This window comes from Rattus norvegicus, chromosome 4 (assembly GCF_021556685.1).
Source record: "Rattus norvegicus strain SHRSP/BbbUtx chromosome 4, alternate assembly SHRSP_T2T, whole genome shotgun sequence".
Lineage (NCBI taxonomy): Eukaryota > Metazoa > Chordata > Mammalia > Rodentia > Muridae > Rattus > Rattus norvegicus.
The window spans coordinates 121,225,876-121,252,697 of NC_141537.1; the positions used below are offsets into that span (position 1 = coordinate 121,225,876).

The following is a 26,822-nucleotide window of genomic DNA, read 5'->3' on the forward strand; positions in this document are numbered from 1 at the left end:
TCCTCCTCCCCTTTTAACAGACTCTTCCTGGGCCTCCATGACTTCTTCAGAGAAACTGTATCCTTAACAACTGTGGGGTAAGAAGTCTTTACCCCACGAGCACTGCTTTGACCTTCATCCTATCTAGTTCAGTTTGTGGCAGGTTTTTATATCTTTAACTGGGTCAGCTTAAGCTAGCGGTTAAGTTTCTAGGACTTCGAGCCAGACTGCTGTGTTCAAATCCTAGTTCTTCCTTCTGGCTGGTCTGATTATTTTCTGTTTCGATTCTCTCATCTGTAAATGTAGCGATTAATAGAGCATCTGCACGGGGTTTTCTGCAGACGGCAGGGTCCAAGCATAATCACCAGGCACACCACGTGCCTGGGCTGCTCACTTCAGTTCCCCTGGATAACAGTGCACTTTCCCTCACCTCCCTCCCACAGAGTGTCAGCAGATGACCCAGCTTCCGGTTCCCTCAGCCACCTCCTGTCTCCCCCAGCTCAAATCCATCCCCTCTTTCTACTTCCCCTTGGATCTTTCTAATCTAAATTAGCATGACAATGTTTTTCACATCTGCAATAAAAAAAATAATCACTTGACACCACTTCCTCCTTTGGCTATAGCCCATTTCTGAGAATTAAAAAAAAAAAAACAAAAAACTAAGGACTGTTGAACTTGCTGTGATTTCTCCTTTTTTTCTTTCCTGGATTTCTCCCACTGAAGCTCTTTCCCCCAGGACCCCATAGAATGGCTTCTCTGTCACTTAACCTGCAGGTCAGGTCTCCATCCTCACCTCACAGCCCTGGCAGCAGTTGGACATAGGTGGCCACTGCCAACTTGCACAACTCAGAGCACTCTCCACCTGCCCTGCAGGGACTGTGACTGGTCTGGTTGTCTGCCTCTTTTCTTGATGCTCTATTCATTCTCTCTCTCTCTCTCTCTCTCTCTCTCTCTCTCTCTCTCTCTCTCTCTCTCCTTTCTCTCCCTATAAGTAAGTCATGATTTCACCAGTGGGCTCTTCATACATCTTTATTATCTTGATGAGCGTGGCTGCCCTAAGATAGTTACCCCATGTAAATTATATATATATATATATATATATATATATATATATATATATATATCCCCACATATAATGTATGGAAGTTTCCAGAATAGACCGCTTTTGAGTTCCAAGTTATGCACACTGCTTCTTTCATCTCCAAGAGGCACCTAATGCTATGTGAACACCGAAGGCCTGAGCGTGGAGACCCAGGGCATGTCCTTCTCCCTGGGAACTAAAGGGTTATGCGGACCAATAAATGTATTTCAAGTCTCTATGCTCATCTGCTCAGCTTAAATTTCATTGGCCAACATGAGTCACATGAGCAAGCACACGTCACAGAGACAGGAAGTACACACAGCTACTAGAGAAAAGGAACTGCCTAGCTTACCCGCTGCCACCCAGTGCCACAGAAGTGCTGGATTCCTTAACTTTGGCTCTGGCTCTTGGGGACTTTGGAGTCTCTGATCTACACTACTCCCTGACTGACCCAGCACACTGTTCCCTCTCTGACAGCCACCCCTGAGCACCATCCGGTGTAGCAGCAGCTCCACGGGCAACTTAACATCCAAAGTTTCAGTCCTGGGACCTTTAACTTAGAAATTCCTTTAGAGACACATAGGGAACTTCCTGGGCTCTTTGGGGTGAGTTCCTGTGAGTCTTGGAAAAACATATGACCCATGGGGAAGTTGGTGTGCACACTCAGAAAGTCAGCAAAAACAGCAGCTATGGAAGGGCTGCTCACAGCAGCCCACAGAGGCTGGTGCTGGGTATCAGATCCTGAGTGGGGGTAAATGGTGTCAACTCCTGAGGAGGAGTAGAAACTTGGTGTGGCCTTCACTGCACATTTCTGACATTTAGGGGAGGAAGAACTCAATGTCTATGAGTGAAGACTGAGTTAACATTAGCAATAAGGAAAGCAAACCTCCATGCGTTCGTCCTAACCGTTTATTAAGATGTGAACGTCATGCTGGAGGAAAGTTCATGAACAAGCAACTTGGTTTCAGCCTCTCTCCTTCCTTTCTCTCCCCTCACCTCTCAGATGCAACCAATAGGAAGGAGAAGCCCAATTCAATGTCCAGCTAAATATAACAGGAAGAGGGATACGCTGAGGAACAACGGGGAGCTCTGAAAGGTCGTGTGGGAGAGGCATGCGTAGGACTGCAGAGAGAAGGAAGGCTTCCTGACAGCCTCTCTCACACTCTGACGGAAGGAAGGACCAGCTGTGCTGGTTCACACCTGTAATCTGAGCACGCAGGCTGAGGTGGGCAGATGGCCCCCAGCTTAAGAGGAGCCTGCACTTCAAGAGTCAGAGCCTGTCATGAAAGAAAGAAAGAAAGAAAGAAAGAAAGAAAGAAAGAAAGAAAGAAAGAAAGAAAGAGAAAAAGAAAGAGAAAAAGAAAGAGAAAAAGAAAAAGAAAGAGAAAAAGAAAGAAAGAAGGAAGGAAAAAAGTGGGGAAGAGGGGAAGAGGGGAAGAGGGGAAAGGAAGAGGAAGGGAGACTGAGGGTTATAAAATGCACTGTCAGATCCTGAGTGGGGGTAGAAACTTGGTGTGGCTTCTGCTGCACATCTCTGACCTTTAGAAGGGGTGCATTAGAGGAAAGACAGGCTGGGGCTAGACGGTGCTGTATGCAGGGCCCAGGAAGCATTGGTGGAGTTTTGACTTCCAGGGGAATGGAGATCACCAAGGAGACCTCAGCTTGGCAACATCCCAAGTGAGAGGAAGGGTGGGAGAGAGGGCTGCACGTGGAAAGAAGGGAAGCCACATAGGAGTCTACTATGGGGATGAGAAGCCGAGGGGGGGGGGTGGGGAAGTCTTACACAAGAAACAGCCGTCCTGACCCTGACTCTGGTGACTGGGACAGCGGCAGTTCCCTCCACAGAGAGGGGATGTGCAAAACAGACTGAAGCTTGATGCAGGGTCAGGGATTAGGAGCTGTGGACTTGGTGTGATGCCAGGCACAGAAGTAGGGTTCTCATAGGCTATAGTGGGGATAGTGGGGACCAGGTCTGCTTGGGGGCTTCCCTGGAAATGCTACCCCAAGAGTGGTCAAGAAGCAAGGGAGCAGGGATAAAAACACTGTCCATAAAAGAAACATCCCAGCAATAGCCACTAAAACATGCCACCCACCCTCCACGCACAATCAGGGAAGCATCTGGAGTGGGGGAGGGGTGGTCAGAACTGGACTTATTTATTTATTGTCAAAAACATCACAAGGTCTCACTGTGCAACTCTGGCTGGCCTGCAGCTCGCTGTGTAGACCAGGTTGGCCACCAACTCAGAGATCTACCTTCCTCTGCCTCCCAAGTGACAGGAGTGCCACTTGGCACTTAAAGGCAAGTGCCACCGTGCCAGGATGACACAACCTTTAAACACGCCATGCCTTTCCCTGTGATTTTTGAATCTGTGATTTTAGAATCCCACAAGTGGTCTTTCTTAACATTTTTAATAAACAAAAACCAGCCGTTTTCCCTTCACATGGACAGTGGTCCCTCTTGCTAAAGTCTGGTAGCCTCACCAAGTTCCCGACACCCCAGATAGCAGTAACTACTTCTACAGGGTGTCCTCGCTCTCTATGTGCTTGTTTATCATAGGTCTGGTCTATGAATGAGGCATGGTAGCGTGAGAGCTAACCGTCATCCCTGACCATGGGATAGGACAACTATGACAGAGCCACCCCCACTCCTATGATCGACAGCTACTTGAACACAGCATGCAGTGCCACAGCTGATGGAGACAGCCAAGCTGACCTTGCTGGTCCCTAACTGGCCAAACCCTCACACTCCTGGGGGCGGGGCCAAGGGTCCCTGTAGGCATGCACTGCTGCTCATTTGAGCTCATGTAAGAAAGGTGAGAGCTCTGTGCCCACATCTTACTTCGAAGTGAGCAAACGCAGCCTGCCGAGGGAGCAAATGCAGTCTGCCGTGGGATGCAGTGGGACTGAACCCGCGTCTCTGTGGATGTGAGTCCACCCATTGCCCCAGCTTGGTTGTATTTCATGGCTGTTTCCTGCAGGGATTAAATGCTGCTCCTGCATTGTGCCGACCTTGGACAGTGGGGGACACAACTTTTAGAGCCCACACTGTGTGTTAGGGATGAGCAACTGCATCTGGCCACCTTGAATTGCAGACCGCACAGCACTTGTCTTCTAAAATGTGCTGGAGATGCCAAAAATCTTTTTCCACCCGGATTGTAGCACACTAGTTTTAAGAAAACTGGGATTCTATGGCAGGAAGCTTGGAGTTCCTTTCTATTCTCTTGGCTAAATGGGAAAAGGCTGTTGCAGAGTAAGATTTCTGCCACACTGGGTGGCCACCGGGAATAGCCTCCTTGCTCTGCCACAGAGTCTTGTCTGCGCCCGTGTTCTGACTCATTGGTGACCACCACCATTTTCCCCGCCTTGGATCTAATGTCTGGTTAGTTTTGTAGAAAATTAAACTCTAGTTTACCAAACTAATCCATAGCCAAGAAAAACTGTATTTGGAGATGTGGAGGTCAAAAAGGCCAGACCAGCATTTCTTGTACTGATGATAGTCTTCTAGAAGGTCGCTGTGTGGATCGTAGAGCTGATAGGAGACGTGCAGATGTCTTAAAATGGTGAAAATCCCCCAGCCCCACAGCCTCCTTGAACAGATTATTATGGGTTTCATTGAATTTGGTTGAGCCACACAAAACAGCCATACTCAACTGCTTTTTGATTTGCAGGGTTTTTTTTTCTCTCTCAAAATTTGCAATGGTTCAGTGAGATTGGGCTGTCTACAATTCAGCCATACTGCAAATGCTAAGTGAATCTTTCCCCTGTGGTGCCGCAGGCGCTGCCTGGGTGCTGAGAACCCAGCCAGTGCCGAGAGGGCAGTCTCCTTCTTGGAAGCTTGTTGTAGTGAGAGGAGATAGGCAATAAATCAAATAGCTGTGCATGAGGGTGTCTTAGTTAGGGTTTTAGTGCTATGAAGAGACATCATGACCAAGGCAACTCTTATAAAGGAAAGCATTTAGCTGGGGCTGGCTTACAGGTTCAGAGGTTCAGTCCATTATCAAGAGGAAAGCACGGCAGCATCTAGGCAGGCATGGTGCAGGAGGAGCTGAGGGTTCTACATCTTCATCTGAAGGCTGCTAGGAGAAGACTGACTTCCAGGTAGCTAAAGTGAGGGTCTTAAAGCCACACCTACTCCAACAAGGCCACACCCTCTAATAGTGCCAGTCCCTGGGCCAAGCATCTAAGAACCATCACAGAGGGCTTCTTAGCCAGTGGGGAGTAACTGTATGAAGATGGAGACGTCAGATTGGTGGGGGAGGGGCAACATGGCATTTTAAAGTAGCTGGATGGTAAAGTCTTCACTGACCAGAGAGCACTTGAGAAAAGACCAGAAGAAAGAGAGAATGAGACAGGTAGACATAGGTGGATGAACCACACTCCTGAAGAGGTAGACGAGAGCTGGAGTGTTCGAGGGACAATGGCGGAGTCCAGCCATGTGTCTGGAGCTGAGAAAGGGGAAAGACCTGCTATCAGCCGTCTTCTACCCTGGTGGGCCTACCATCTCCTTCCGTGTACTTGTTTGAGCACCATCCATTCCACACTGGCACACCTTGGTACAAGCTTGGTGCAAGGCTGGACCCAGGTGCCAGAGAGCCAGCATGTATCTGTGAACTCTAGCCTCTCAGCTCTGAGTGTGAGCCTGTGCTCCTCAGAGGGACAAGGGATCAGAAAAGCAATCAGAATAGCAAAAACCTACGGAGGCTTCGGGCGTGTCAGCCATCGTAGTACACCCAACCACAGACTGCAGAGCCCTGCAAAATCCCTGCTGAGACCAACACAAATATAACAACTAGAAGTCCCACAGGGAATCGGATTGACAGATGTGCTGCTCCCTACCTAAGGGGGTGGGAGTGGGGTCTGCATTCCTTCTGGGACATCAAGGCTGCATGTAAACAAAGCAATGAAATTGCCAGCCCAAAAGGAAAGCACAACCTGCTATCACCTTTGACCACAGCAGAGAGAGGAGGTGTCAGAGTCCCTCTGGCAAAGCTCAGACCAAGAATGCCTCCCCAGGCTTAGAGAGTAAGGCGTTTCTGTGTCTGTTAGCCTTTTTGTGAGTGTCTGCACCACGTAACACTGGCCCTTGTATATGCTTGCATAGTGCTTTGCAAAATTGTACTTGAGCACCACTGAGTCCACAGGCAATCTGGAAAGGATGTGAGTTCAGAAGCCTGGGGTAGGATGAGAAATTACAGAGACCAGGAGTCTGACAACAGACTTCAAGGGCCCCAATTCTATTCCCTCAGCTTATGCCCTGCAGGGCACAGAGACGCTGACTGACAATTCTAAGCTTAACTGCTGTCTTGCACAACAGTGAGTCGGTTAGCTCTTAGAGCAGTGATCATGACCCTTTGGAGGAGGTCAAACAACCCTTTCACAGGGGCCACCTAAGAGAACATAGATATTTGCATCACAATTCATAACAGTAGAAAAATTACAAGTATGAAGTTGCAACAAAAATAATTTTATGGTTGGAGGTCACCATGGCATGAGGAACTGTGTTAAAGGGTTGCAGCGTTAGAAAGGTTGAGAGCCACTGTCTTAGAGCTACCAGGGTCAAGTGAGATATTCCACAAAAAGCACTAAGTACAGTACTTAGCATATTAACAGGTTTTTAATGCACAGTAGACAAGAAAATAATACTCATTAGTAAAACTATGAATCATGAAGATTCATAATCACGAAGATGCTACAGTGTACCATCTCTGCTCTAACTGGGGGAATACAGTCTGCCCTTCCTTTTTCCCATCAAAGCCACTCTGAAACAGATGCAGAAGGCCTGAAGCAGGAAAGAGGAAGGGCGCTGTCCACAAAGCACTGTAGCGTTGAGGTGCTTAGGTGGTGGCTACTTCTAGACCACAAACCACTGGTGTGGTTTAAGGCTCCCCTCCTTGCCTGCCCAGTGGCCGAGCACATGTGCAGACAATGACACACCCAACTGATTAACTTGGATGTACTGGGTGAGAGGACGGGAGATGTTAGGTGGGAGAAAGCCAAAACCTGTCAGAGAAAGGAGAGACCTGAGCTGCAGACATGCATACTTGGAATCCCGTGCACCTCAGGCTCCACAGAAAGGAAATGCAGTGTGATGTTTGGAGAACTGCAATTCTGTTCTGACAAACGGTCTCATGTGATCTTGAAATTCTGATCTTCCTGCTTCACCCTCCCCAGTGCTGGGACTGCTGGTGTGCAGCACCAGATCCAATTTAGGTGGGGCTGAGTCTTGAATCCGGAGCCTTGTGATGCTAAATACACATTATATCAACTGAGCTACATCCCCAGCCTCCAGAGAATGACCTTGGTGGATTTTGGTATTGATTTTTGTTTTAGTTTGTTTGTTTTTTTTTGTCTGGGGGAAACATATATATGATCTATATAATATATAAAAACATATACATATGTATAACATCATATTATCACATGCATGCCTAGTATCTTTGGAGGCCAGAGGCAGGTATCAAATCCCCTGAAACTAGAGTTACAGACAGTTTCGAGTCATCATGTGGGTTCTGGGAGCTGCACTCAAGTCCTCTGCAAGAACAGCAGGCGCTCCCCGCTGTCTCCCATCCCAGAACTATGCCGTAAGGACAAATCTGGACTGTTCGGCACCAACTTGGCTGTCCTGAGATCATGAGATCTACAGCAGAGCTCTGCCAGAAAAGGAAGTGACAACAGCTGATTCCAGAGCTGATATGAAACTCTGAGGTTCGAGTTGAGTAACTGCACATAGGAGAGAGCGGCTGGGGGACAGGGTGAACAGAAGCAGAGAGTTTCAGGGATGGCAGGACAGTGCACTGGCTTCCCAGACACTCCTCCTACTCACCAGAGCCTGGGTGATGATACTGACACACATGGTTCTTCCTGCTTTACAGAACCATGTGGGACAGAAGAGCAATTTGTTTATAGGGCGGGTCAGAAATCTGTATTCTGTTGGAGACATTCTTGGGGCCCTAGAAATATTCAATGCGATCCCTGAAACATGCAACATGCAATATACTCTGTAAGGAAAGGAATTAGCTTGTGATTGTTTTTTCTGATGGTTAAAGGAAAAAGCAATTGCTTTTTGGTCATTTTGATAAAAGAATCCTCCCTGGAGTTTATCCATTATGCAAAAAGGCTCTGTTTATGAAGTTTGAAGTGGTCATCGAATTGAAACTCGTGTTCATCTTCATGTGAAACATAACCATTTCCCCTGTGAACCCTAAATCACATTGGCTAAAATTGCTCCCAAGAAGTTTCAGGAGTGGATGTAGGTAGATGTGCCTGAGGAGGAGGAGAAAATAGCAATGAGACTGTTATCCACAAAAGGGTAGGAAGAGGCTGCAGGGATAAGTCATTTGATAAAGTGCTTGCCACACGGGCCTGAGAACCTGAGTTCAATCCCCAGAACCATGTGCAAAAGCTGAGAGAAATGATGTTCACTTATCGTCCCAGTGCTGGGGGTGGGGAGAGAAGAGACGAGTAGATCCCCAGGCCTCAGTGGTCAGCTAGCCTAGCTTGCCAGAGAGCTGCAGGCTAGAGAAAAACATTAGCTCAAAAACCAAGAGGAGCAGCTCCTAAGGAACAACGCCCACTGCTGTCCTCTTAGTTTTTATGTAGTTCAGGTTTCCAGCCCAGGAAAGAGTGAGGTCCACAAAGGGGAGACCATCCCATCTCTGTTAACCTCATCAAGATCATCATCTGCAATGTGCACAGAGGGTTTGAGGACTTTGCCAGGAACCAGGAAAACACACACACACACACACACACACACACACACACACACACACACACACACCATCTCAATTAACCTAATCAAGAAAAGCTTCCGCTCCTTCCAGTCTGAACCTGTGCCCTGAGCAGACCTGGGGCACTGGCTCCAAGCCCATTCCCACAACACCCAGAGGGAGCCCAACTCCCAGGTGCTCTGAAACAGGATCATAGGAAAGGCCACAACATCTACCCCAACACCTAGAGTAACTGGATCCCCCAGAGTGTAGGGACACAGGAACCCCTGCCCAGCCAGTGGTATGGGTTCCTTCCAGTCTGAATCTGCATCCACAGCAGACCTAGGGTGCTGGCTCTGTATCCACTCTTACAACACCCAGAGGGAGCCCGACTCCCAGGTGCTCTGAAACACCCAGGATCACAGGATCACAGGATCATAGAGACAGCTAGACTCTAAGGAGTTCTGACACAACCAGGATCACAGGAGGAACAGGCTCCAGGCGGAGACAGCAAGGTCAGGTAGCACTAGAGATAACCAGATGGTGAGAGGCAAGCGCAAGAACATAAGCAACAGAAACCAAGACTACTTGGCATCATCAGAACCCCGTTTTCCCACTACAACAAGTCATGGATAACCCATCACTCCCAAAAAGCAAGATTTCGATTTAAAATCACATCTCATGATGATGATAGAGGACTTTAGGAAGAACATAAATAATTTGTTTAAAGAAATACAGGAGAACACAGGTAAACAAGTAGAAGCCCTTAAAGAGAAAACACAAACATCCCTTAAAGAAATACAGGAAAACACAACCAAACAGGTGAATGAATTGAACAAAACCATTCAGATCTAAAAATGGAAATAGAAACAATAAATAAATCACAAAGAGAGACAACCCTGCAGATAGAAAACCTAGGAAAGAGATCAGGAATCATAGATGCAAGCATCACCAACAGAATACAAGGGATAGAAGTGAGAATCTCAGGGGCAGAAGATACCATAGAAAACATTGACACAATAGTCAAAGAACATGCAAAATGCAAAAAGCTCCTATCCCAGAGCATCCAGGAAATCCAGGACACAATGAGAAGATCAAAACTAAGGATAATAGGTATAGAAGAGAGCGAAGATTCCCAACTTAAAGGGCCAGTAAATACCGTCAACAAAATTATAGAAGAAAACTTCCCTAACCTAAAGAAAGAGATGCCCATAAACATACAAGAACTGCAAATAGACTGTACCAGAAAAGAAATTCCTCCCATCACATAATAATCAAAACATCAAATGCACTAAACAAAGAAATAATATTAAAAGCAGTAAGGGAAAATGGTCAAGTAACATATAAAGGCAGACCTATAAGAATTACACCAGACTTCTCAACAAAGACTATGAAAACCAGAAGATCCTGGTCAGATGTCATACAGAACCTAGGAGAACACAAATGCCAGCCAAGCTACTATACCCAGCAAAACTCTCAATTAACGGGCTGGGGATTTGGCTCAGTGGTAGAGCGCTTACCTAGGAAGCGCAAGGCCCTGGGTTCGGTCCCCAGCTCCGAAAAAAAAAAAAGAACCAAAAAAAAAAAAAAACTCTCAATTAACATAGATGGAGAAACCAAGATATTCCATGACAAAACCAAAGTTACACACTATCTTTCCAAATATCCAGCCCTACAAAGGATAATAGACAGAAAACTCCAACACAATGTGGGAAACTACACCCTAGAGAAAGCAAGAATGTAATCTTCTTTCAACAAACCCAAAAGAAGATAGCCACACAAACATAATTCCACTTCTAACAACAAAAATAACAGGAAGCAACAATCACTTAACATCAATGAACTCAATTCCCCAATAAAAAGACATAGACTAACTGACTGGATACATAAACATGATCTAGCATTTTGCTGCATACAGGAAACACACCTCAGTGACAGAGACAGACACTACCTCAAAGTAAAAGGCTGGAAAAAATTTTTCTAAGCAAATGATCCCAAAACAAGCTGGAGTAGCCATTCTAATATCGAATAAAATTGACTTTCAACCAAAAGTTTTCAAAAAAAGGTAAGGAAGAAAATCTTCCACAATTTGCACAGAGGGTTTTAGGACTTTGCCAGGAACCAGGAAAAGACGAACACACACATACACACACACACACACACACACACACACACACACACACACACACACACACACACACACACTGATTTCACAGCATGGTAGAGGACTTGCAGACATGATTAAGCCAAGGATACTGTGATAACAACATGCCTCTGGCTTGTCCTCTGGGCCCTGATGGTAATTGTACGGATCCTTATAAAGGGAACAGAATATATGAGTACGGAAATATGAGGAGTGAGGCAGAACAGAGGACAGAGGGATGCCCGAAAGGAAGAACAGGACATACGGACAAGGAGTATGGCAGATTCTAGAGGCTGAAAGTGATAAGGAAGTGCTTCCCACCTCATGTTCTCCAGAGGGAAGCAGCCCCAGTGACACTTCACTTTAGAGATAAGACCACCCAGCTTCTAGACTACCGGAGAATAACGCTGTGACCCGGGATATTCAGTTTGTGCTTTTCGTTGATTCCACAGGTAGAAGCTCGTACAACATTATAAAGTTAACTTGTTTCAAGGGTCCCTGTGGCAACTTCCAGCAAAATGCTTTTCAATTTTCTTCAGAACAATATTGTCCTATGTGTGTGGCATATTTACTTTGTGCCAAATTCGAAAGTTGGTGTGTCTGTCAACAGGGAAGACACAGACAGTGAGAATTGAGGTTCTATGGCAAGCCATGGGAGTTTGAATGAGAAGTGGCCCCATAGGCTCACTTGTCCCCAGTGGCATCCTGGTGCTAGGGGTGATGGGATTGTTAGGACTTGGTGTTTTGCTGGAGGGAGTAGCTCACGGGAGCGCTTTGAGAATTTATAGCATTGCCCCGCCCACTTCTAGCCTGTGCTTTCTGTTTCCTTTGTACAGGCAGACTGTGACAAGTTTTCCACTTCTACCTCTGCTGTGCTTTCCTTGCCCTATGGACTCTCACCCTCTGGAACCATAAACTGAAACAAACCTTCTTCCTTAACTTGCTTTTAGCCATGGTGATTTATCACAAATTTAGCAAAGTAAAAGCTACCCAGACCTACATTCACGCTTCTCTGTGCATTTGAACCATTGGGCTTCTTGTTAGAAGGAAGAGAAAAGGTGGGGGAAGAGGAGAAGGAAGGGAAGAGGGAGGGGAAAAGAGAAGGAGAGGGGGGAGGAGAAGGGGGAGGAGAAGGGGGAGGAGAAGGGGAGAAAAGGGGGAGGAAGAGAAGAAAGAAAGAGAGAGAGACAGAGAGAGGGGGAGGGGAAGAAGGAGGAGGAGGGGGAAGGAAAGAGGAAGAAAGAGGAGGAGGAGGAGGAAGAAGAGGAGAGAGAGAGGGAGAGGGAGAGGGAGAGGGAGAGGGAGAGGGAGAGGGAGAGGGAGAGGGAGAGGGAGAGGGAGAGGGAGAGAAGAGTTTATTTCAAGAAGGCCCATGGTTGATTATGTCCCAAATAGCATGATGTATGTCATTGGTGCCCAGACCGTACATAACTAGGCTCCAGAGTGGCACTGTCAACTGTACTGAAGAGCTGCGTCTATCAGATCTTCCCTTTAAGCTTCTCTGTAAAACTTCTACCTGGATGTCAAGTAGTACTTGCAGCTCGTGGTTAGCTGTTCCTTTCTATGCCCACCAAATGAACCACATGGATTGCCTAAACGATGCCCAGTTAAAACTTCTTCAGGTAAAATCAGGTACTCACCATTCTAATTCTATAAGTAGGTCAGTTAAGCCAGTGAACCTGAGTGCAAAGAAAGTGGGGCTCTTTCAACAAAGTCCAAGGTAATATCGTTAGAAAAAGAGAAAAAATTCAGATCACTATAAAATAGGTCTGTCACACACAGGTAAGAAAAAAAATCTCCATACATGGAGGTACTTAAAACGGTGTTTCCATTTTCACTCACACTTTAAAGAAGCCTACGCTTTCCTACCAGTGCCTCCTGGATGCAGTTTGTACATGGGAAATGGTAAGATTGCGTATCTAATTTTTAAATTAAACTGTGAAAGATTGAGTGATTGCTGTCAGCCTGGAGCAGTGATGTAAGCTGAGGACATGCAAAATCTGCCAGGCTCTGATTAATCTCTGGTCTTTGGCAGGGATCGAGGCTCACGCACAAAAGAAAACAATGAATTGGCTTGGTTTTACAACTAATAAAAGCCTCCATGCCTTGGCCCTGAGCCACATCTGGAGTCTCCGTCCTTTACATAGGTGGCCTTGGTTACACATAGCATGGGAATTAAATTAACATATATCTGACTATAACAGGCACTGAGGGATGCACACAAAGAAATGCTGCTGGACTGCCAAGGACCAGCCTCCGCTTAAAGAGGGGTTCTGAGAAAGGGGTATTTAGAAGTGACAAAGAAAATGACTCAAGTCAGTCATGGGGTACAAGCTGACAGCCTTGTGTTCTGCTCCAGGCAAGGCTCTCAAGAGTTCAGATATCTCCAGATAACTCAATTCTGCATAGCTGAGTCCTTTATTTACTTATCAATTCAGTCATTTACTCCAGGTCCCCTTTTGTTTATCCCTCAATCAGTATTCCATGACCCCAGTCTCTTGATTCTTAAAAAGAGACAGCAAGCACTTTTTTAAACCTTGGAAATGAATTCAGAGATCTGCCTGCATTTGTAAGCACAGACAATAAGCTAACTGGGGAAATCCTGAGATTACACTTCCCACTACAGCCTGAGTTCAAACTAGCTCTGTCCCAGGCTAACCTTGGGACAAGCAATCTGACTGCCTTTATAAGTATAAACAATAAACTTAGCTTGCTGGGATCTTCTCCTGAAATCACTACTCCTCAAATCTCTTTATCTTCTTTCTAAATAACTTTCTGACAAGTGTTCATAGTGCAGCTGCCTCTGTTCTTTTAGCTCCACGAAGCCCCTCATATAATTCATATTACATCCTTATAGTTTACATAGTTGAGAAATTACACATTTTTGAATTCATGTTTTCAGAGTTCTTTCCCACAGCCTTAAGGGTTGTCCTGAAGGTCGTGGCGTTCTACCATTTTGCTGAGACATTAGAGACACCCTTGCCTCCCAGACTCAACTCATGCTGTCTCTGATTATCATTAACCTTGGGAGAGGACATAGCCTGATAACCTTGAGAGGGAGAATATTGAGAATATTTCCTAAAGAAGGAGTGTGTGTGTGTGTGTGTGTGTGTGTGTGTGTGTGTGTGTGTGTGTGTGTGATGTTAGTTATACAAACAAGCCTCATTCCCAACAACTGTCAACACATGTGGAGGCCCATGCCCTGCTGGCTCTATTCCATGGGCCTAGACCATGTCATGCCATCCATTCCATGATCATGCAGGACTCAGCACTGGAAACACAGAAAGACAAAAATTAGGAGGGGGTAGGATATGCCAGTATTGTGTAGTTATGATCAAAGAGAAAAATAGGCTGGAGCAAAACCTTACTGGGTTGAAGGAAGTTTGGGTCCAGGACTCTATAAAGTAGAATGCATGTGTCTATTTGGCATAACCCCAGAGACTGTGGCAGTTTCACCAATCTGTCACCTAAAGATACCATCACATCACACGGTGAGGGTTTGCATAAAGCTCTGCTCACGTGTCTTGCATAAATGTTCTTCCTCAATCTGTACCAGCACTGAAACAACATTTAAAATAGAATTGTGAAAGTAAAGAGACCCACATTCCAAATCTCCTGAGTTGTTCATGAGAAAGTTGCTAATCCAAGCTCCACTTGTTACAGACAGGGGAGTCCAGGAGCCACCCCTTATCCAGATGATTCACTGCAATGTTCTACCTTGAAGTGCCTTTGTGGTGTGTAATGGTTAAGACTAAGTATTGTGTCTGTTCACAGCACTTGTACACTCACTGGAGGCTCTGTTCTTTCTCCATGATGTCATCTTTCCTTCCTCCAAAACGAGTTACCAAAGGCAGTAAATGCCATATCTCAACACAGGCAAAAAAAAAAAAGCCAACTTGGCTAAGCAAATTGTACTCCTTTATCTAATTTCCCCAATTCCCACCCAAATGGAAATAAGGGAAAATAAGTAGGAACAAGGACTTTAAAGGATGAGTCTGTTGTTTGGGGGAGGAACAAATACCATATATTAGTACAGCCTAATATATGGTGGAATTCAGCATAAACTTGAATGATAAAATTCTCATCTGGGGTTTTGTTCCATTCTCTGGGTATGTGGACAAGTGACTGTCAGGACCTGCTCTCTAGCTTGTGTTTGAAGCATAAACTTACTAAACTTACTGTTTCTACACCCCAGGGCTCCCATAGAACAGGACTGGGGAAGCCGCAAGATGTATCTTTATTTAGAGTCTTAGCAGGCACGGGGCTGTTTGTGGCAGAATTGGGGGTGTAGAATGGCTGTTGAGGTGCTCCCCCAGTCTAGGTCAGTCTCACAGTAAATACATTTAGAAACTCATATAAGTGAGTGGGAGAGGCAGCTAGGAGAAAGAACACCTTCAGGTTCAGACACTCAATCCTCTCGTTTCTGAGGCCAGAGATGGCTCTGACTCTTCTCTACATTACCCATTTTTCATATTAACCATGTGGATATAAAACAAAAAGTCCCCAAGTGGTGTGACTACTGTATCACTTAATTTTAGGAACTTTCCAGGTGCCGTCTCATGTCGACAAGCTCAATATGCTAGCTCTCCCTATGATGTAGACCAATGAGAGTTGTGCCCTCAGCCAGGCAGGAAACCAGCTAGACTGAGGCAGAGCAGTTCCTGCATCATTTTCTACCATCCCTCCCAAAAGCAAGAACCTTTGCCCAGAAGCCCCCACAACAATCCCTCTACGGAGTCTCAGTGACCAGAATGAGGTCACATGCCCACCCAGAAACCAGTCTTTCGCAAGAGAAATGAACCATTTGCAGGACGAAGGGAGTGTCTTCCAGCTGTGCATCTCACGCTGAAGACCAGCTTCAAAATCACCTGGGTGAGACTCACCTCTCACCTCGAATGCTTGAAACCCTTAGTTTAATCCCCAGAACCCAAACCAAAAGCTTGGATTGCTAGCTTCATCCCAGAAATTCCACTACTCTGGAGTGGGGCAGTGGATTGGCTCTCAGGTGCCGCCGAAGGTGCAGGTCTGAGAACTGTATCAGAGGAGGGGACCAACTGTGAAAGGGCCCATCCTCTTCCCCAGATTTCAAAGAACTGATTTCCTGCCACAGGCTTTAGGTTGTGCTCTGTGGTGCACACTTCCGGCTCTCGTGTTCAGAGCTTAGTCATTGCTCTTGGTCAGGGACACTGTTTAACCGACACAACATCTGAATGCTGAAGTACTCAGAAAAAACCCTCGGTGGGAAAGGAAGCAAAGCAGAAAGGCACTCTGCTACTGTTTTATGTCTCTCTGAATGGATACAATTTTTCTTTTAATCTGTTTGGTTAGAAATACTTTTGTAGCCAGGCATGATGTCGAATGTCTTTAATCCCAGCACTGGGAAGACAGAGGCAGGTGGGTCTACAAAGCAAGTTCCAGGACAGACAGGGCTATACAGAGAAACCCTGCCTAGGAAGAGAGGGGGAGGGGGAGTACAGAGGGAGGGAAAGGAAGGGGGAGGGAGGAGAAGAAAAAAGAAATACTTTTGTAGTGTAGATTTTCCTATTAAGGAACTTTTCGGGGCTGGGGATTTAACTCAGTGGTAGTGTGCTTGCCTAGCAAGTGCAAGGCTCTGGGTTCGGTCCTCAGCTCTGGGAGGAAAAAAAGGAACTTTTCTCTCCTTTTTTTCTTTTCTTTGAGTTTTTCTTTACATCAAGACCAAAGATATGAGTGGAGCTTTTGCAGGTCAGAGCAAGTGTTCTTACAAAGGTCCCAGTAAAATAGTTAGACTTGTTATAATAAAACTGAGAAAATATTGACTTAAGACTTGCACCAAAATTTATCTTAATAAGACAGGTCCCCCCACTAGAAAAATACTAGGAGAAAGTCTAGAGGAAAAGCTCACCTCTATACCTCCCACAACCACCATGGAGGTCAGTGCCAGGCTTTGAGGGGGAACTCAATAACCTGCAAACAGGGAGTAGCATTAGACACACCTGCCCCATGACTCTGTGACACCAGGAGCAGGAAAGGAAAGGGAGAGGCACGGTGTCTCAGAGAGGAACAAGGCAGGCAGCATCTTGTGCAAGTCATTTTGCTGTGGTGGAAACTAAGAAGTGAAGTTTCACGTGTGACATGAGACGGTTCGGAGGACGCGGGATCCAAGGAGGCAGAGGAAACCCTAACTACGCTTATACTTTGGAACACATAGCAGAGGTCTGGAAGTTTATCCACCGAATGCCAGTTCCTAGGGAGTTTGAAGACATTCCCACCTGTGTCCCAACAGTTGCGTCCTAGCTGACTCCTACTTGTATAACAAGTCTGTATGGAGAGAATATGCTGCAACCTGGCGAGGTCACCAGTCAACCCGGAGAGTGTGACCTGAAAGGCTCTGTCGTCTACCTGCTGCACAGGCACCCATCTGGAAGCCTGCAGGGTGGAGCATCCACTGTGTCCAAAGTCGCCGGGGCTAGAAGTAACCGATGGCTAATAGTTCGCTGTGTGCTCAGTGGGAACAGCTCTGAGAGCTCTTGGGCTGGAGTTCACCCATACAACTAGCCAGAAAGGCTAGATGTGACCTATTGGGAGCGTTTCCAGTGAGTAAATAACAACGCTGTAATTGCTTTCAGGCAGATTTGCTCGACAGTCACTATTTTCTTACAGTTCTTTCAGTTCCTACCTCCCTGGGTAAACATCCCTGGGGAGCAGAGACGGGTCCAGGTGCTACTTAGGTTCCATTAGGCTCTGGTTCTTCTTCACTTAGGACCCAGGAATGAATCTGCACTCCCTCCATTAGTACAGAACTATGATTAGTATTCCATTTACCCAGGAATTTAATGTATTCTGTTCATCAATTTCTTCCACCATCCCCAAACCACGTCTTTTTTTTTCTTTTTTCTTTTTTTCGGAGCTGGGGACCGAACCCAGGGCCTTGCGCTTGCTAGGCAAGCGCTCTACCACTGAGCTAAATCCCCACCCCACCCCCTTTTTTTTAAAAGAGTGTTTCCCTTTCTGTTTACAGCCACGACACTTGGTTACATTATTATTTTTCCACATTTTCTGTGGCCTATTCTCCTCTTTCATGTCTCAATTACTGGCTGGACCGTTTGCACCCAAACATAAAATCAACTCGTACAATGCATTCTGGGTAGCCAGCTGCCTCCTTTACAGATCTGATGGCCGGCCTTGTCACAAGACTTCCAATGAAGCATCTCTCAGAAAGCATAATGCTATTACCTTAAAGGAAGCCATTGTTTGACTTATTGGGGGAGAAGCATGACGAGAAATGCATTGGTCATTTAGACTCATAATCCAAAGTTCAATTGAATTCTATTCTCTTTGTCTCCAAGGAGGCTTATGAGGTAGGGCAGGCATCCACGTCAGTTGACCTATGTTGCATTTGTCTTCCTGACCCTCGCGGAAGAGGACCTGGCAAAGCAGGACGGAAGTGCCACGGGCACACCTGCCAAATTACAGGACTTCTGGGCTGACTTAAGTCTGCTGCAGATTATAACCGTGCAGAGGAAAGTTTTCTGTCATTTTGTACCTGTAACTGCTGAGCTGATTTGGCAGAAGGAAGACTCTTGCTTCTTAGCTCCCCCTGCTGGACTTTTAACCACTTGTGCTTTTTCTGTGCGGTTCCAGGTTAGGTGCCATACAGAAAGCAGGTCCTCAGCAAAGAGGAAAGTGAGCCTCCTTCACTTCTCAGGGACCCAGGGGCTCCGGGTGAAGGAGGATGGTCCTTTCTGGATGAGGGATGGTAAGCCGCATCACTCAAGTGTACAGAAGTCCTGTTGTCCTTCTGTCCTACTCTCCAGCACTCAGGTGGGCATCTAAGCTGTGGGGGAGCTCGGCAACAGCCACTGTGTTCTTTCAGTTCCTACCTCCCTGGGTAAACGTCTTTTTATACGGTGCGTCCTCTGTGATTCCTTCCCTCAGACACCATTTCCCAGAAGTTCCTCTCAGTCCCTCCAGTTCACTGGAAATACCCAAGTGCGTCTTAACCCCTGCCCCACCCACCCCTGCCCCGCCCCCACAAGACACAGAGTGCCAACAGGAAGACGTTTCCTCACTCCCATCCAGTCAGGTCTGGGGATCAGCTGACCTGACATATTCAAAGTCTTCACGAACAGCAGCACCTCCCACTGCCCTTCCTATTCTGAAAACGGTTTTCATCAGTTATCAAACCGTTCCCCACAAAGGATCTTAGAAAATACCAAGCAGTACCAGATGCTCCAAGCGCGATTGAAATCACTGCATTTAATTTTACAGGGCTTCCTCACCAGAGTGGTGAGATGCTGGAGGCATCCATGTTCAATATTAAGAACAGGGAAGAAGGCCAAATAATTTAACCAGGAAATTATCTTTACAAGTAATTTAAGGAAACAAAAAGAAAATTTTAAAAAAATTTTACAAGAAAAATATTTTCATTTTTAAGGGATGGTAATAGTTAGAAATAAGGAAGTGAGAATGAGACATAATTCAGGGTGTGCATGATGTAATCGATCCCAGAATCCTAAGTTCTCGTTTCTAATTTTCAAATATATTTATATTTTTTTGTGTGTATGAGTGTTCTGCGCACAGGTATGTCTGCCTAGGACGTGCATGCCTGGTACCTGTGGAAGCCAGAAGCTGGCATTAGATCCCCTGGAAATGGAGTTACAGACAGTGGGTGCTGGGAATTGAACCTGGGTCCTTTGAGGAAACAGTCAGTGCTCTTAACTGTCCAGCCAACCAATCCTCCAGCCCTTCTATGTCTTTTTAAAAAAGGTATAAAAGGGTTGTGCATATTGATTCCTGCTGTTGAGATTTGATGGAGTTTGATGGAGTTTGATGGGACTTTTTGTGCGTGGGGTGGGCAGTGGGTGGGGAGCAGGGGGAGGACTTCATTGCAATTCAGAGAGGTTGCTGCTTACTTGCCTTTGATTGTGCCAAGGCTTTCCACACAGGTCTCCTGCAGTGCTGAGCCTGGCTGCAGACTAACCATCCTTCTCCTTGCCTGCTCTCCTCACTAGCACCTCCTCCCCTCCTGCACTTCAGATTCCTCCCACGCCCACCTGTCCGTGTCTCCGATGACATCGGTTCCTCATCCCTCAGTGATTGCCTGCATCCTTGAGTCAAGTCCTTCAGGTTACTTAGATATCAAAGCTCTATTCCCCAACTGTCTACTAAAACTCTTCCTTTTAATGGAAACCCAACAACAGCTGTCTGGGGGATACAGGCAAAACTAATCTAAAGTCCTCAGCCCCACGCCCTTGAAATCCACGTCAGCTCTGTACGGTTTCTGTGAATCTCTGTTGTTCTGGTCCTGAGTTTGTAGGATTTGCTGAAGGTGTAGAGGTTCATCCCACAGCACCTCTATCACCTCCCGTGCCCCTCACACTTCCTCTCTCTCTGAGTAGGAGTTTGACTGGCTGTTGGAGCCCAGAGGGATGGCGTCCTCTACCGTACAAAGTACTCCAGAAGCAGTTAAGAATAATGTTCAAAGGAGTGACAGAAGTTTACACTTAGGGCTGGAGAGGTGACTCGGAGGTTAAAGGCATTGGTTGCTATTCTAGGGACCTGGGTTCGATTCCCAGCACCCACACAACAGTTCACAACAACCTATAACTCCCATTCCAGGGGATCCAACACCCTCTTCTGACCTCCATGGGTACTGCACTCATGGGTTGCACAGACATATATGCACCTAAATCCCCCATAGACATAAAAATAAAAAATGAATGAATTTCTCTAAGGAAAACATACACTTAGGTATTCAGAGGTGAAGTCAGAATTCTGTAGCAGCGACTGCAGGTGTCCGATGGCTAAGGAAGTATCCCTTAAGTGAACACCAGTGTAATTGACTCTTCCCCCACCCAAAGCGGAAAGATCATTCCATGAAGGACTTCCATAAGAGCCACGAGCCATATGGAGAGAAATGGGTGAGCAGTGAGTGGTGATCTCATTTCCTGCCTGAATTGCTCATTGCCTAAACCTCTCTTCTGTTAGCCTGCCTGACAAGTCAGTCAAATGATAACATCATGACAATCAGGAGGAAAGCCCAGAGGCCATTAAACGCAACACTCAAGTCAGCTGCTGCAGACCATGCTTCAGTTGGGTTTATACACAGTGTAGACCCCTTCATTAAGAAGATGAGTATAACTATAAGCACCTCCTTTTGCAGATCTTTTCAGCTTCTGAAGAATCCTGGCTGAGCTGGAGTTTCTCCTACTCTTAGTCTCCAGTCACCTTCCTCCCTCTGTGACCTAAACTAGCATAAGTGGCTGTGTCTGGTGCAGATAGGAAGAAGGCAGGAAGGGTTGGTTCCTCAGAAGTTGTGCTTCTGAAAGCTCTACAATTAACCAACACTCCCAGAAACTGACACTCCATCCCTCCAGAACCCTGACAATAACACACATCATGACTCTTCCTCTTTTAGTAACAGAAAGATTGATGAGTTGCAAGACCAGCATCTTCTTCTAAATCTAACCTAGCTGTGTGATCCTTGCCTCGATGACTAATCTCGTAAGATGCTCCTCAACTTAAAAGCAAGCAGGCTGGATGAGGTGGACTGTAAGATGTCTTCCTGGGCAGTATGAGTTCCATGGCATAAAAGCATTTCCATGATCCAACATTTCCAAGGTTTAACATGGTAGCAACCCAGACTGCAAAGCAAGTAGCTTGTTGGCTAGAAATGGCTGCCTGCAAATGTCATTGATAAACTCTTGGTTTCCATGCTAAACACGTTTCCTTACAACATTCCCCTTTCCCATTATTTAAAACATGGTGCTATTTCAACTTCAGTTACTATATCTGTTTGACTATAAACTTTCACATAAAACAGAATTCTAGTTTCCGATGTCCATTCTGCCACATTGCTAGGCAGTGAATGGATTTGTGATATTTCTTCAAATCTATTCAATTAATAAGTAGAGAGTAATGGCTCAAAGTTGTTTTGGTGGGCCAACACAATGGCTCAGCAGTGTGGAAGGAGAGGCTTGCCACCAAGCCTGATGATCTAAGTTCAATCCGCAGAAACCACATGGTCAAAAAAGAGGGCTCCAGCAAGTTATGTCTGCCCTCCACCCTTATGCCATGGCAAAAGGGCGCCTGCACGCACACATGCATGCACACCAGCATACACATAAATAAATATTAAAAATGTTCATTGATTTGGGATACATGAACAATGCAGTGTTTTTTTTTGTTTTGTTTTTTTTTTTTTTTGGTTCTTTTTTTTTTCGGAGCTGGGGACCGAACCCAGGGCCTTGTGCTTCCTAGGTAAGCGCTCTACCACTGAGCTAAATCCCCAGCCCCCAATGCAGTGTTTTTAACCAATTCTTTTTTTTATATTTTGGCCCTGGGTATGACATGAAAGTGACAAACCCATGCTTCCTCTGCCTCACGGTAGTGCAGCATAGCACCGACTGGGCTCTGGGAGCGCAGGAAGGGTTCATGACCTAAGCTGAGGGGAAAGGTCACAGAGCAAACGCTGGAAGGCAGGAGACTTGTGCTTGGTCTTATTTTTAAGTGGCTGTCATAAATCTGGTTGTGTATCAGCGCTTTTCATACTAAACACACACAGCAGCTAGGAAGTTGGTGGAGTGAGACAAGGACGGGACACTCATGGACAGTTGACCTGGTTGGCTTTTCTGTTACTATGGACAAACATCTGAACAAAAGCAACCTGGGGAGGAGAGGGCTTATTTGGCTTCTACTTCTAAGGTGTCCCTCACTGAGGGACCTTAGGGCAGGAACTCAAAGCAGAAACATGGAGGAACGCTGCTTACTGGCTCATTCACTGTTTCACGCTCAGTTAGCTTCCTTGTACAGCCCAGACCACCTGCATAGGGATGATGCTGCCCACAGTGGGTAGCCCCTCTCCCATCAACCATTAGTCAAGACAGTTCCTCACAGACACAACCACAGGCCCGTCTGATCAAGGTGACTTTTCAGTTGAGGCTGTCTTCCCCAATGACTTTCTGTTGCAGCTTCAAGTTGGCTGACAGAAGAGACATGAATGGCTATCCAGAAGAGCAGGTATGTGTTATGTGGTAAGAGGGACCCAGGAAGGGTGAGGAAGGAGGAGTCATATACCAGGGAGACAGACTCCAGAGAAAAGCACTGAGGCACAGATCTATTGTATTGCTCAATGGCAAGTATTTTTTTTTAATTCAACTTTGAACCAATGGGGAATCAACATGAGCTCTGGAATAGCCAACCATCCCACTGGCACTCTAGGGAGATGACAGGCCACCAGCACCTGGGTGGACTTCTATAAAGATGTACCGGCCCCACTCTGGGGCTCCACTAGTCTTTCAGGATCCTCTGTTTCCTTCACTGTCCTCCAGGCCCCACCCACAGTGTCATGCCTGTTTGGTGGCTCACGTGAGATACTGCCCTTTTTCTGGGAGACCATGACTATAGAAAGCCACAGAGAAGGATCACAGAAGACATCATCTTGCAGGAGATAGCACACCGTTTTCTGTTTTTACAAACAGTATATGAATGCTGGTCTTCACGATCTTGGTAATCTGTTTGTTACAGTTTCACCATTCCTGATTGTGAGAACTGGAGTCTCCTTGAGATTTTAGTTAGCATTCCTTTGCTACTAATACTGCTGAGGAATTTGTATTGTTCTTGTCAGCCATTCATAATTTTCCTTTGGGAGCACTGTATTTGCACACATCACCTGCTGCACTGTGACATTTCCATGCTGTGTATAACTTGCTTTAATCATAATTGGCCCACTATTGCCACACCTTAGGCTCCCCTGCACCTAGATATTGCCCACAGGTGCCTAGATTCCACATGTGAGAGATAGCATGAGATAAGCATCTTCCTGAGTCAGACTTATTTTGCTTACTATGATAATCTCCACTTCCATTCATTTTCCTGCACACATTTTGTTCTCCTTGTTCACTGAGTATATGTTCCGCACCCTCTGTACCTGTTCATATGATGATAGGCACTTAGGCTGGCTCGGTTTCTTAGTGGTCATGGAGAACACAGCATGATAGACAGACAACTGTCTCTGCTGTCTGCTGACTTGGATTCCAGTAGGAATCCACTAGGAACAACAAAGCAGGATCGCATGACAGTACTACTTTTAATTTTTTGAAGCCTCTATACTGATTTTCATCATGACTGCACAAATTTGTATCCACACAGGCAGGAAGGATTATGTTGCAGGTAGCTTTGCTCTACCTACCTTTGCTCTAGGAAACAGACCACATGACCAGCCTCCCACCCTCGGCTTCCCTAGAATCAGTGGATAAAAGACAAACACACAGTTGTTCCTTTTCAACTTTTCTTCTTGGCACAAGTGCTGGGTGCTACTATCTCCTGCCTGGAAAAAAAATGTGCCTTACCAATTTCTTATCTCCCTCTCTCCCACCTGCCCTAAACTCCCCTGACCACCTTCCTGTAGGATTGGCCTGTGTGGCCACTGCATTTTGAGATCTCACATTGCTGCTTGGTTCTTCCTTCTCCAAAGCATGGTGAACTCTGTTCTCCTCCCTTGTGTCTCCCTGCCTGCCTCCAGGGACCCAGAAGTCCCACCTGTTCCTTCCTCCCAACAATTGTCCCATGGCTTTATTTACTGACAGGTCAAGAACCAATTGGGGAATAGGACCTTAACATCAGAACTGCCCCCTACAGGGTTACACATTCTCCTCCCCACATCCTTGTCACCATTTGCTATCTTGTTTCCCCACTGATAGCCATTGAGGACATTACCACATTTGATTAGTCATCCATTTACTAGTGGTTTCTCTTCTTGTAAAAATCATATGTTCAATCGAGTTCCCGATTTGTTGCCTGGATTATTTGTTTAGTGAGTACTTTTTTAAAAGTTCTTCATGTACACGGTGCATCAGTCCCACATTGGTTGAAGAGTTGGCAGGAGATTTTCTCCCATTCTGTAGCCTGCATCTCTAGATGCGCATTTTGGTTTGACATAATCTGGTTGGTTGGCCCTGACTGTTATTTCCTTCACTGTTGGATTTTTCTTCAGATTTTCTTTGCTTCTGACCACAAGTGTTTGCCTTTGCGGCTTTAACCACATATTTGTAATTAGAACTTTGATCCCCTCTTAATTCATTGTCATGCAAGCTGAAAAATACGGACCTTACCCCTTCATTTTGGATGTGTGTGCCCAGTTTTCTCAGCATCATTTGTTAACGCTCTTTTATGCAGTGTATAGTGTGTGTGTGTGTGTGTGTGTGTGTGTGTGTGTGTGTGTGTGTGTGTCTAGCTCTGAGGCTGTTGTGAACAGGATCCTTTTCCTGGTTCCTTTCTCACTGGGCTAATGGCTGTTGTATAAAGAAAACACAGTGACTTTTTATGTTGATTTGGTATCCTCCTGCTCTGCTGAATGTATCAGGTCTGTTGGCATCTTTTGGGATTTCTCTAGAATCATCACACCTTCAAATGGGAATATTCTGACCTCTTCTTTCTTTACAGGTCTCATTCCTGACGTTGGAGCAAATCCTTCAGTTCAACCCCATTCAGTCAGTACCACCATGGCTGTTGATTTCACTCTGCACTCTGCACCTGCACCCTGCACCCTGCACCCTGCACCCTGCACCCTGCACCCTGCACCCTGCACCCTGCACCCTGCACCCTGCACCCTGCACCCTGCACCCTGCACCCTGCACCCTGCACCCTGCACCCTGCACTCTGCACTCTGCACTCAGCCACGGCCTCAGCCGGTTGCTGGTCTGGCTTGTTACATGGATCTTTTCTATGTTGAGATACAACCCCATGTGCTCACTTTCTTCAGGAGTTTGGCACAAGTTAAGTTTCTTTAAATGACTTTTCTGCTTGCTAAGCTGGTCCTTGATTTGACTTAGTGCTCCATTATAGCTATTGATTTGTACTTATTGAAATAGTCATTCATCCTGGAACGAGACCAACCTGTTCATGGGGTTCAATCTTTTAAGTGTGTTGTCAAATTTAGTTTGCAAGATTTTTGTTGAGAACTTTTTCATCTATATTTTCTGTCCCTTTCTAGTCCTTGTCTGGTTTGGGCAATGCTGGCTTTGGAGAATGGGTTAAAGATCACTTTCTCTTTCCATTTTATGGGCATGTTTCAGGAATGTTGGTGTGTTGAAGTAGTAAGCTTCGGCTGCAAACTCCTGTCTCCTAAAGTTTTCTTTCTTGGAAGAATTGCTATTACTTCATTGACTGTTTAAGAAATACATTCTTTGTTCAATTTTTAAAGGTCATCTGAGTCTAAAGTTTTATCCAGTTCTAGAATTTCCAATTTATTAGAGTATAAGTTTTCCAAATATCCTAATGATCCACTGGATTTCAGTGGTATCTGCTGCTTTATCAATTCTTTTTCCATGTCTTATTCTAATGAGTCTTTCCTTTACTTTTTAAAAAAAGATTTATTTATTTAGTTAGTTAGTTTTATGTATATGTACACTGTAGCTGCCTTCAGACACACCAGAAGAGGGCATCGAATCCCATTACAGATGGTTGTGAGCCACCATCTGGGAATTGCTGGGAATTGACCTCACGACCTCTAGAAGAAAAGTCAGTGCTCTTAACCGCTGAACTATCTCTCCAGCCCCTTTCCTTTCCTTTTCTAACTTGTTTTTGGGGTTTTTGATCTTGTTAATCTTCAAAAAAACCCAACTCAATAGTTTATCAGCTCTTTGTACTTCATATGTGTTCTTCTTTTAGACTGTTTCACTAATTTCAGTTTAGATCTTTATTATTCTTATTCTTATTTCCACTGGTTTTGTGTTTGGTTTATTCTGGTTTCTCTAAGATCTTAAATACACCATCAAATTATTTGTTTGTACTATATTTTCATTTATGATATGTTGAAGTCTTTTCTTTGATTGTTTTTGTTTAGTTTTTATTTTTAATTTTAATATCCATTTAAATATATGGATGTAAATCCTGTTGTAGGATGCTTATTGTAAGCTGTGCCCTTTTCCCC

General features: G+C 45.6%; 1 long non-coding RNA gene across 4 annotated transcripts in view; it reads left to right on the plus strand.

The window, feature by feature from the left end:
- The first annotated feature begins 20 nt into the window (after positions 1-20).
- The window catches only part of LOC147994951 (uncharacterized), a 52,197-nt gene continuing 25,395 nt past the window's right edge, over positions 21-26,822 (plus strand). Inside the window, exons 1-4 of one of the 4 annotated variants that reach the window (XR_015686792.1) lie at positions 21-77; positions 18,533-18,712; positions 22,861-22,909; positions 25,334-25,380. This is a non-coding gene — a long non-coding RNA (uncharacterized LOC147994951). Of the gene's footprint in view, positions 78-17,174; positions 17,485-18,532; positions 18,713-22,286; positions 22,910-25,333; positions 25,381-26,822 lie in introns of those variants that run through there. The other 3 variants (XR_015686791.1, XR_015686793.1, XR_015686794.1) reach the window with 3 other exon arrangements.